Raw genomic sequence first — 11,724 nt, 5'->3', positions numbered from 1 at the left:
TACGGGTTCATTCACAACATTCCGCCCCCCTCCCCCACTACCTCTTCTTCCATCCACCTCCCCACACCCCCCTCCCCCCCCAAGCAGACACTGGGCTAAGGCTGGGCTGACCCGCTGCGGAGTTCACACCTGGAACTAGGTTATGTGGGTGTAGGGCAACCCTGCCGGGCAGAGCCTACAACCCGGCTTTGTTTATTGTAGAGTCGCTTCCGGTCAACAGGGAAGACACACACACACACACACACACACACACACACACACACACACGAAAAACACGTTCACTATTAGCTGCTGGTTCTTGATTTATTCAAAGCTCTCTCCCCTCACAGCACATTTTCGATTCATCCTTGGGGTTTAGCATCCCAGAATCACAGATTTGAATCCACTGTTCCAAACTCTTGTTTTACAGATGAGAAAACTGAGGCTCAGGGAAATTCAGGGTCTCAGCCAGGACTTCCAGACCTTCGTCCTCCTTCTCCCTTTATTCTCCCATCCAAGCAACAAAACCCTCAACATTTCCCTCCAAAGGGAGACTCCTTTGTGCACCAGTCCCCTCCCCTCCCCCTACAGTAGAAGGTTTCTCACCGCTCTGAGGATTTCCATTTCTGCTCACTCACCCATTGAAAGGACAGCATCAAGGCCCTTTACTTTCACGGTCAGTGCCCACCCCCACCAATCCCAATCCAGACATCCTGTTTGGTTACACATACACACAAAAGGGTGAGAAGGGGCTGCCTCGAGGATTCAGTTAAAAGGCCAGAGAGTCCCCAAATAGATAGGGGATCAGAGAGCAACAGAAAGCCTGTGTGATAAGATGTGCCTGAGTATGGGTTAACAAGAGAAGGCCTAAGTTGCTAGGTCAAATTCAAACCAGTACCTGAAACAGCAAATGGCATTTTTTTCTTTCTTTCTTTCTTTCTTTCTTTCTTTCTTTCTTTCTTTCTTTCTTTCTTTCTTTCTTTCTTTTTTCTTTCTTTCTTTCTTCTTTTTTCTTTCTTTCTTTCTTTCTTTCTTTCTTTCTTCTTTCTTTCTTTCTTTCTTTCTTTCTTTCTTTCTTTCTTTCTTTCTTTCTTTCACGAAGCCACTATGTGGAAGGCAGATTTCCCCTTCCCCCCATGGCCCAGCATGTGCAGCAACTTCAGGGGAATGGAAGCCACATTTATTCCTGACTCCTCTGATCTCACTGTCTCGGCATTCTGTGATCCTGACCCCAAACAGATGTGTTTTTCTGTATCCACTAGGAAAGGGTGACACCCTCCAACTGATCTAGATTCACACATTTAAGACATAAAAAGGATCTCCCCTATCTTTGCCACTTCCCCTCATGCCCCAAACTCCGGCCTCCTCCTGAGGACTTCCAGTGTCCCCCTCCCAGCATTGTTTACTCTGTTTTACTCACACTGAGACCTCAGGAAACCAGCCGGGTCAGTTTCACTTCCTGGTTCTGAGGCACCATGGCAAAACCTTGCTACAAGTCCTCCTGTTTCAGGCCTTTCATTTCAAGATTTCAAAGGGTTTGTTGTTGTTGTTATTTGTTTTGTTTTTAAACACAGTTTCATTAGCGACATCTTGCTGCTTTGCCAGGAAAACTGGGCATTCCAGACAGAAAGGGGAAAAGATGGAGAGAAAGGAAATGGCTTGGCCAGGAACTCTTCTCTCAGGGCCAGTTTTAAACACCAGAGAATAATCTTCCCTCGGGAAGAATGGGCTGCATTTGAATCCTACTATTCTTTGTCCCAGGCAAAAAAAAAACCAAACCAAAACCAAAACCCTATGATATCTATCAGAGCAGGGGAGAGACAGGGTTGCTCCACTTGTTTTCCCAATTCCCCCTCTCCAAACAGTCATCCTTGACTTTTCCATCTCCCCAGCCCCCTCCCACCCCATATCCTATCCCTTGACAGCTTCTGTCAATTCTACGTCCACAACCTCTCTCAAAACCCTATTTTTTTTACTTACGTGGTCACTAGCCTCATCACCTTGTAAGGTGAGATTGCAGTGTTTCACGTGGAATCAATAAGGTCTTGGTTCAGATTCTGACTTCAGCTGAGTGACCCAGGCAAGTCATTTAACCTTTCTATGCCTCTGTTTCCCCATCTGTAAAAGGAGGATGCTGTCCCAGATGGCTTCCAAAGTCCCTTGCAGGTCTAAATCTTTGATCATCCCTGACTGCTGCAATTGCCTCCTAATTGCAAACATTTCCCTCCCCACAGCTGCCAAATCAATAATGAATCCTAACGTATAAGCCTGACCCCACTCAGAAATCTCCAGTGGCTCTTTAACTGTCTCTAGGATAAAACACAAACTCCTAGGCATGACATTGAAAGCCCCCTCAGCAGCCAGGCTTCCACTTACTTCTCCAAACATTTCACATTACTCTGCTTCATACACTTGACATTCCAGGTAAACTGGATGGCCAGCTAATTTCTGAATTTCACATTCCATCTCCAGTGCCTAGGCCTTTGTAGTGTCTCTGTCTCTCTGTCTCTCTCTCTCTCTCTCCCCCTGGCCAAGAAGGTACTCCCTGGTCACTTAGTTTCCTTCAAAGAGCTCAGGAGTCACCTTCTGAAAGTCACTTCTAATCTCATCAGTGTTTTTCCTCTCCTCAAATTATTTTTGTCTCTACTTAACTGTGCAAATGCTGTATCCTCCAACAGAACAAAGGGCCTAGACGTTGGGCACTGTTATTTTTGTTTCCCCAGGATCTAGCACACAGCAGGTGCTTAATAAATGTTGGTGGAATGGAACTGAGTAAGGGTGTTGTTAACTCAGATGGGAAAACTTGTCCAGTGAGATGACTTGGAGTGGCCCTGGCACTCCTTTCCGGGAAACCCCCTGGGAAGCACTGGTGATGACTCTCTAGGCCCAACCCTAGTTGTCAGTCAAAGCATCTGAAAGCCCTGGAGCTGCTCAAGGGCCAAAGCAAGTTCTTTACTGGCACTGGGTCTGGGCCACCATAGGGGACAGTCAGGCAGAGACAGCCCCAGGCCTGGGAGCAGATTTCATGCAGAGGTCCGATGACTGCTCGTCAGGTATGCCGTTCTTGGGTTCATTTCCAGGCACCAGTTGGACTAGAGACACCGAGAACTCTAGAAAACCTGGTGCTTCCTTCTGACTCTAATTCCTTAGATTTCCTGAATCATGCAGCCCAGGTTTCTCAAAGATGGGATTCGCCCCCTGCTGGCAACTGATACTCTGGCCTTTTTCTCTGGAAGGGACTCCTCTAAAAAGGGAGCCCCTTAAGAATGAAAAGCATTCAGGCCATAGAGCATCAAAGCCGGGAAACCCTTAGAGACCACCCAATCACACCCCACATTTTATACAAAGGGATTTGCCTAAGATTATACAAGATGGTGGCAGCAGCACTCGCCCTGCTATAGTGAGACAAACTCACTTAGGGCCTAGGAACCAGATACATTTTTCCCCCCGGCTTTCCAGGAAATAAATCTCAGCACATCTGGTCAGATAGGCGGAAATTCTGACAGCTGATCAGCTCTCCGCCTCTCAAGCAATGGCCAAAGCAGGTGCAAGGGCAGCTGGGAAGCTGAACGCCACCACACTCCCCCTCCCCCTTGCAGATGGGTTTCACCACCCCCAGCTGTTTGCACTGAGAGGTCTTCTCCCCAGTGTTTTGTCTTCAATGTGCCGAGTCAGCCAGGATAGTAAACGAGCACTGGGATTTGGAGTCTAGAGAGCTGGGTCAGGGTCTCTGCTCCACCACTTACCATATGACCCTGGGTGAGCCTGTTTCCTCATCAGTTCAACTCAAACATTCACTGAACACCCTCTGAGTGCAAGGCACTAGGCTAGGGTGCTTGGGCTATAAAGACCAAAGCAGCAACAATTACTGCCTCAAAGAGAGGCTATGACATAATGTATTTTTTCAGCACAAAGTCATCTGAGGAGGGAGAGTAATAACAAAGGGGGGGGGTAGTGAAGGGAAGAGGAATTAGGGAAAACTCAGGGGAGGATGTGGCTGAGCTGAGCATTAAGACTCTGGATGGCCTGGAGGACGATGGGGACCATTCCTAGGACAGGAGGAATGGAATGATGGTCTGGGAAACAGCCAGTAATCCAGCTGGACTGAAATGTTAAAGTGTGTGAAGGGGAATAATATGAAAAGAGTCTGGGAAGGCAGCTGAGGAATAAGATTGCCCTAGTGCTTGAACACCAGGATGTTTTTATTTTACTCCATTTTTTTCTTTTTCTTTTCTTCCTTTTTTTATTCTATTTTAGAGACAACCAGGAATCTCGGGAGGTTTTTGAGGAGGGGGGTAACACGGTCAGGCGTGTGCCTTAGGAAGGTTATTCTGGCAGTCGTTCAAAGGACAGATTCAAAGGGGAGAGAGTGGAAGAAGGGAGACCAATTAGTAGGCTAATAAAATAGTCCAGGGAAGAGGTTATTAGCACCTGAACTATTTATGGCTGTAGCTCTGTGACTACAGAGAAATGAAGATGGATGTGAGAGATGTATGAGAAAAGAGACTGGCTGGAGGGGTGAGGGGGAGAGAGGCGAGAAGGTGATTAGCCGAGGTGTCCTCAGCAGAGGGAAGTGGGGAGATGGGGCTTTGTGAGGAAGGGAGCAAGGTGAGTTCTGTTTTGGACAGTCTAAATTTGAGATGCTGATGGGACGTTCAGTTTCTCAATTAGTACAAAGGGGATACCCATTTCATAGGGTTCAGTGCATAGAGGTGGTTTTTAGCTTGATGTAAGGAAAAAACTAAAATGGCAGAGGTCACCTCAGCACTAGATGGGGTAGGTTTCCATTACTAGAAGTCTTTGAGCCAAAAGGGAAACTTGATGGTGCAGAAAGGATTCTTGGTCAGATTTGGGTTGGGCCCATACCTCTCAGAGACCGCCTCTGAGGTCCTTTCCAACTTTAAGATTCTGCGATATCATTCAGAACTGAAAGAACCTTTGAGATCATCAAGCCTAACCCCAGGGATTTTATAGATGAGGAGCTGAGGCTCCCCTGTGCCACATCTGGTCTTCTCAGGTGGTTTCTAGTTCCCTCCCTGTCCTGATAATCCTCCCCTGTGTGACTATCCCTTCCTCAAAGGTGCCACTCCAAATTGAGTGCAACGCTTTAGAATAAAGTAGCATTGCAAATTAAGATATGTTTATGGGTGGAAATCCAGCAATCAGAATGTGGAACTATAGTGGAGGGGAATTAGGACGAAGATCAATGTAGACAAGATCCAGTCCATATAAAAAGTTATAGTAGCAGCATGAAAATATTTTATATGATTTCATACTGCTCAGGGAGTGGTGACAGGAGGGAGGGAAGGATAGAATTTAGAACTCAAAACTTATAAAAAAAAGTTTTAAAATCATTTTAATATGTAATTGGGGAAAATGTAAAATATTATGTTATAAAGTTACAGTAGCCCTTTTTGTACTCGAAAAGAACTGGAAGAAAAGTGGGTGTTGATTGAAGAATGGCTAACCAATTATGGTACATGAATGCAATGGAATATTATTGTGCCAAAAGAAATGAGAAATATGAAAGATTCAGAGGCACTTGGGAAGATGAGTATAAACTGAGGCAAAGTAACCATAATCAGGAGGGCAATTTATATGATGACTACAATGATATAAACAACAGTGAAAGACTTCAGAATTCTTATCAGTCATGCCTCCAGAGAAGTGATGCTCAAGTATTCCTTCTAAAAAAACGGGGTGGACTAAGTGTGGAATGAGGCTTAAGTGCTAGACACAAACAATTTGTTGGTTTACTTTGCTTGAAAAGAAAATGGTTTTTTGAAAAAAGCAAGAGTCAAATATTAAATAGGGAAAATAAAAAGTCACTGGAGGCTGAAACAGAAGTATTATTGTGGTCAGAGAATATACCACAGGTCACCCGTACAAAAAAAAGGAAGTGATGACTTCAGCAAACATCACCAACCTGGCAGAGGGATGCTATACATGACATAGGGCACTTAGACTCTGCTGAGGCTTCTCTTTCTGCCCAAGGAGGAGCAGCTAATAATTTCTTGACTTAATGATACTTTCATCTTTTAAAAGATGAAGGCACCACCAAGGGAAGCTTCTATTCCGACCCAGATTCTCAACACCAAAAGAGAGCTGGTCGCTGGGGTGTATGTGATGGGAAGTCACTATTCTATCTTAGAATTTTTGATGGCAGAGAGGAAAGCATGCTCATTTTTGGGAGAAGAGATTCCAAAGTGTTCAGAGAAAGGATAGGCAGGATCATGTATTGTATGGGTCTACAGGGGAAGTTAGTCCAAGATGGTTGGAAAGCTCAGAAGGATTCAATTTAAAGGATTTAATTTAAATTTAAGGATTCAATTTGAAGATATAAGGAGAAACAATTTGAATGAGGAATAAAAGTAGCCCAAAGAGACTGATATGGATATATAAGAACTCATTAACCCAAATTAAATTTTAAAAGACCCTTTTTTGAAGATGAGGGTAGACAACAGAAACCGAATACAAAAGTGTGGCAAAATCCTCTTCATCAGGGGTTCTTTTTTTAATTTTTTTTTTTAGGCGATTGGGGTTAAGTGACTTGCCCAGGGTCACACAGCTAGTAAGTGTCAAGTAATGACTTGCCCAGGGTCATACAGCTAGTAAGTGTTAAGTATCTGAGGTCACATTTGAACTCAGGTCCTCCTGACTCCAAGACTAGAGCTTTATCCACTGTGCCACCTAGCTGCCCCATCAGGGGTTCTAAACCTCAAAATGAGTTGAGCTGAGGAAACCTAAAGACTATCAAAGGTATTGGGTGAGGGGCTATATTGTAAGAAAGAGGAGGATCAAAGAAGGGTTAGGACCATGACTTACAATGGATGGGAGGATAACAGAAAATGAAAAGAAGAAAGAATTGCCCAGGTCTTATCTTACTTGTTTTCTCTGCCAAGAAAAAAAAAATACTTAATCTGGAAAAGACCAAATAAAAATGACTAACAGATTGACTGTATGTACTGTCGGCAGACCACCCTGTTGTTCTGAATACTAGGTTTCCGTAACATTCCACTCTCCTGGTTCTCCTTCCTCTTGTCTCCTTCATTGGCCTCATGCCACATCATAACTGTAGCTGTTCCCCAAAGTTCTGTCCTGGGGTCCTAATCTATACTCTCTCTATGATTTCTCCTGTGGTGACCTCATCAATTCCCAAGGGTTTAATTATCATCTCTATTCAGATGACTCAAAGATTTATACATCCAACCCCAAGGCTCTCTCGATTTTCAGTCCCACATCAAATTTGGATGAATATTTCAAAAGTAGACAAGCCAGAGACATGTCAAACACAACAAATCCAAAACAACTCATGTTATTTCCCACCCCTCCCCTCCAAACCCACCTGTCTTTCATATCTGCATTTCTAGCAAAGGCATCACCCTTCTTCCAGTCTCCCAGGTTTTTTAAATTTGGCATTATCCTTGATTCCTCACCCCATGTATCGAATCAGCTACCAAATCTTGCTGTTCCTACCTCCACAAAATCTCTCCTCTCTGACCCCTTCTCTCCACTCAACTACTACCTTAGTTCAGGCCCTTATTATCACTTCTTACCTAGATTACTGTAGCAAGCTTTCTCATTAGTCTTCTGACCTCAAGTCTCTCCCCACTTAGATCTATTCTACACCCTCATCTCTGAAAGACCATGGAGAATGGAAAAGGTTTAGAGAAGGGCAGATGTTCTGATTCAAAATGGGAAGGGAATACGGACTACAAACCATATTATCAATGAGTTTGACTTTGCTGGCAAAATTCTGCTGTGTCTTATAAAAGAAATAGATAGTTCCTAAACATCTAGAAAAAAAATAGGTGATCATAGAGAACCAGGGTGACTTCTAGAACAGTTCATCTCTTTTGAATGGGTTACCAGAGCAGGGTAACACAGTAGATAGCCTAGCTTACCTGGATTTTAACAAAGCACTAGGCCCAGTCTTACGTACTGTCTCTGTGGGAAAGAGAGCTGGGTGAAATGATATATACAGTACCAGTTAGATGGATTCAAAATTGGCTTAATGACCAGATTCATAGAGGAGTCATTAATAGGTTGATGTCAACTTGGAAAGAGGTCACTAGTAGAAGTGCTCCAGGGAATTGGGCTTGGCCCTTTGCTGTTTAACTTTTTTTTTTTTTAATCTTCAGTGATTTGGATAAAGCCATGGGTGGTATGCTTATTATTAATATTATTATTTTTTTAGGCAATTAGGGTTAAGTGACTTGTCCAGGGTCACAAGCTAGTAAGTGTCTGAGGTCACATTTGAACTCAGGCCCTTCTGACTCCAAGGCTGGTGCTCTATCCACTGCACCACTTAGCTGCCCCAACAAAGCTATCACTCTTTTTTTGTTTTGGTGAGGCAATTGGGGTTAAGTGACTTTCCCAGGGTCTCACAGCTAGCGAGTGTTATGTGTCTGAGGCTGGCTTTGAACTCAGGTCCTCCTAACTCTGGGCCCGGTGCTCTATCCACTGCGCCACCTAGCTGCCCCGGGGTGGCATGCTTATTAAACTGGTAGACGACAGAAAGGAAGAGGGCATAGTTATACTAGATGACAATTGGAATTCAAGAAGCTCTGGATAGGCTAGAACATTGGGTTAAATCTGACAAGGTGAAATTTTATAAGGATGAACATCTATTCTTACACTTGGTTCAAAAAAATCACCTTCACAAATATATGATGGGGGAGATAGCAGTCTGAGATAAAAAAAAAAAAGGGCTGGGGTCCTATGGGAGACCACAAGCTCTATATGCCAGTAGAATGATGTCAGGCAAGAAAAATTAAGATGAACTTCTGAGGTCCCCTCCAGCTCTCTGGGTTATTAACAACTAAGTTGCACCAAGAAGACAAATTTCCAATACCAAGGGGATGACAGTCCTTGGAAGCCTGCTGTGGCCAGAGCACAAATGGAGTACTGTGACCAGGTCTGGGCACTGTATTTTAAGAATAAGCTACAGAACACGTAGAGGAGAGTAATCAGGACAGTGAAGGACCTTGAGACCAGTTCCTTCAGGAATCCTCATACGGCAGGGGAATGGCTAGCGTGAAGAAAAGATTCAAGGGGAACACTGAGTGCTTTCTCAAAGGACCTCAGCAGAGGCTGCTGTTTCCAAGGGATTAGACTTGTTCTGCTGGCCCCCCAGCACGTACCCCAAGGAGCAAGGGGAGGAAGCTTCAAAGCAGAAGATGCAGGGTTGAAGTAAAGAAACAATTCTTAACGATCAGAGCTATCTGAATGTGGAGTATGTCACCTGAAATGTAGATTTCCCTCCCTGGAGGTCTTCAGAAAAGAATGCACGGCCACTTTTCAGGTGGTGGAGAGAAAGGTTTCTTGTTTAAGAACGTATTGGTCTAGGTGGCTGGGGAGGTTGATCAGTCAATCCAAAAACATTTTATTAGGTGCTCAGCATGTGTAAGACACAATAACTAAGCACTGGGAATACAAAGAAAGGCAAGAAAGTCCCTGCTCTCAAGGAACTTACATTGTAATGGAAGACACAACATGCAGACAACTATGTCCAAACTCTATACAAGAAAAGTTGGAGATGATTCATCAAGGGAAGGCACTAGAATCAAGGAGGGGGGTGTGTGTCAGGAAACGCTTCTTGTAGAGGATAGGATTTTAGCTGGGATCTGAATGAAGCCAGGAGGCAGAGATGAGGAAAGAGAGAATTCCAGACAGCCAGGGAAAACGCCTGGAGTTGGGAGATGGGAGTATCCCTTCCAAACCTGAGATTCGGTGATTTAGGTAGTCTCACTAAGTCAGAGGACAACAGTACTGTCACTTCAAGTACTAGACACCAAGTCTGGCACACAGCAAACACTAAATTGGAGACGGGTTTTTTTGGCTGTCACAACATATCAATGATGCATGTCGAACTTGTGGTCCACTAACACCTCCTGGTCTCTTTCAAATGAACTTTATCTAGTCCCATTTCCCTCATCCTGTACCTATGCAGTTCATTTATTGAACCTGTGTGTGAGGTTGTTTGTCCATATTGACCTGGCCTGTTGGGATCTATTAATGGCCTGACTCATCTAAGAGGTAGACTAGCCCTTACCAGCTGTGTCATCTCGAAATATAATAAGCATGCAATCTACGTCTTCATCCTAGTCATTAAGAAAAATGTTCAATAGATCCTTTGGGAACTCCCTCAATAATAAATCACTGACATTTATATGGAGTTCTTCTTAGCATAACTATGAGTACTGTCATCTCCATTTTACAACTGAAGAAACTGAGGCCCAGAGAAGTTTAAATTACTTCCTCAAGGTTATTACCAGTAGTATCAGAGCTGGGATTTGAACTCAGGTTTCTTCCAGTGCTCTAACTCAACATACTACATGGACCGATTCATCATTACTCTTTGGGATCAGCCGACCAGCTTGGGAATCCATGGAGCTATATAATCATCAGGCCTTCTCCAAGCCCTTGAAAACAGGCACTGAGTTCTTCCCTCCTGCAGGAAATCTCACAGTCCTTTCAAAAGCTCCTTCTGCATCATGGGAAGGAAGTCAGTATGGATTCAGAAGGGAAAGGGAGACAGGGATCCCATTTCTTCAATGAATAATAGCCTCCAACCTTTCCTGTCTTGCTCCAGGGTGACCCAGTGACATGGGCCTCCTCTGGCTGCTCCTCAAACAAGACACTCCATCTTCTGGCTCCAAGTATCTTCTCTTGCTGTCCCCCCTTCACCATCTCTACCTCCTGGCTCCTTTCTAGGTCCCAGCTAAAATCCCATATTCCACAAGGAAGCCTTCCCATACTCCCCTTTATTCTAGTGCCTTCTCTCTGAGATGGTCTCCAGTTTATCCTGCTTATAGCTTGTTTACATGTTGTCTTCCCGAGATTGTGAGCTCCTTGACAGCAGGGATTGTCTTACTGCCTTCTTTGGATACCCAGCACTTAGCACAGTGCCTGACACATAACAGGCACGGGTAAATATTTGCCGACTATGGTCACACAACCAGTAAATCTATTTCTTCCCACTCTCTATTCCTCCCACATGTTACTGAAGCATGAGTCTGACCTTCTCGCTTCTCGGCTCAAGAATTTTCAGTGGTAGGGGCAGCGAGGTGGCGTAGTGGATAGAGCCCTGGCCGTGGAATCAGGAGGACCTGAGTTCTAATTCAGCCTCAGACACTTACTAGCAGTGTGACCTTGGGCAAGTCACTTAACCCCGACTGCCTCAAAATTAAAAAAATCTTCAGTGGTTCCCTAATGCCTTGAGGATAAAATGAAAACTCTTCATCCACCACAATTTAGTTTCAGGCTACCTTACTCCCTTTTATATCCCCCAGGTTCCAAATGGGCCTACATGGAGTTTCTTGCCCTTCCCTGCTTTCACACAGGCTGTCCCCCAGCCCAGAATGTGCTCCTTCACGTCAGGCTCTTAGCACCCCTGGCTTTCTTTAAGGTTCATCTCAGGTGCCACTTAGGAGAAACTGCTCCCCAGACATCAGTGCTGTCTGTTTCTGCGATGTATTCCTTGGAGGCTGCTTTTGTCATATCTGACCAGTCCCTATATACGGCTTTGGACTTGGTGGGCTCTTAATGCTCCTGGAAGCAGAGCTAGCACATGACCCCAGCCAGCCCATCTGACTCCAAACAATTTCTACTATGACACAAAGTTCTCTTCAGTCCTACTATGCAGGACAAGATGTCCTCTTCCCTCTCAAATCTCTTAATTCTGACATTCCTGGAACTGCTGACACGGGCCCAATACCCTTTCCACAAAGGCCTAGTTTACTG

The sequence above is a fragment of the Phascolarctos cinereus genome, unplaced genomic scaffold (assembly GCF_003287225.1).
Source record: "Phascolarctos cinereus isolate Bilbo 61053 unplaced genomic scaffold, phaCin_HiC Scaffold_4;HRSCAF=312, whole genome shotgun sequence".
NCBI lineage: Eukaryota > Metazoa > Chordata > Mammalia > Diprotodontia > Phascolarctidae > Phascolarctos > Phascolarctos cinereus.
The sequence above is the reverse complement of the archived record's forward strand: the minus strand, read 5'-3'. Positions refer to the sequence as shown.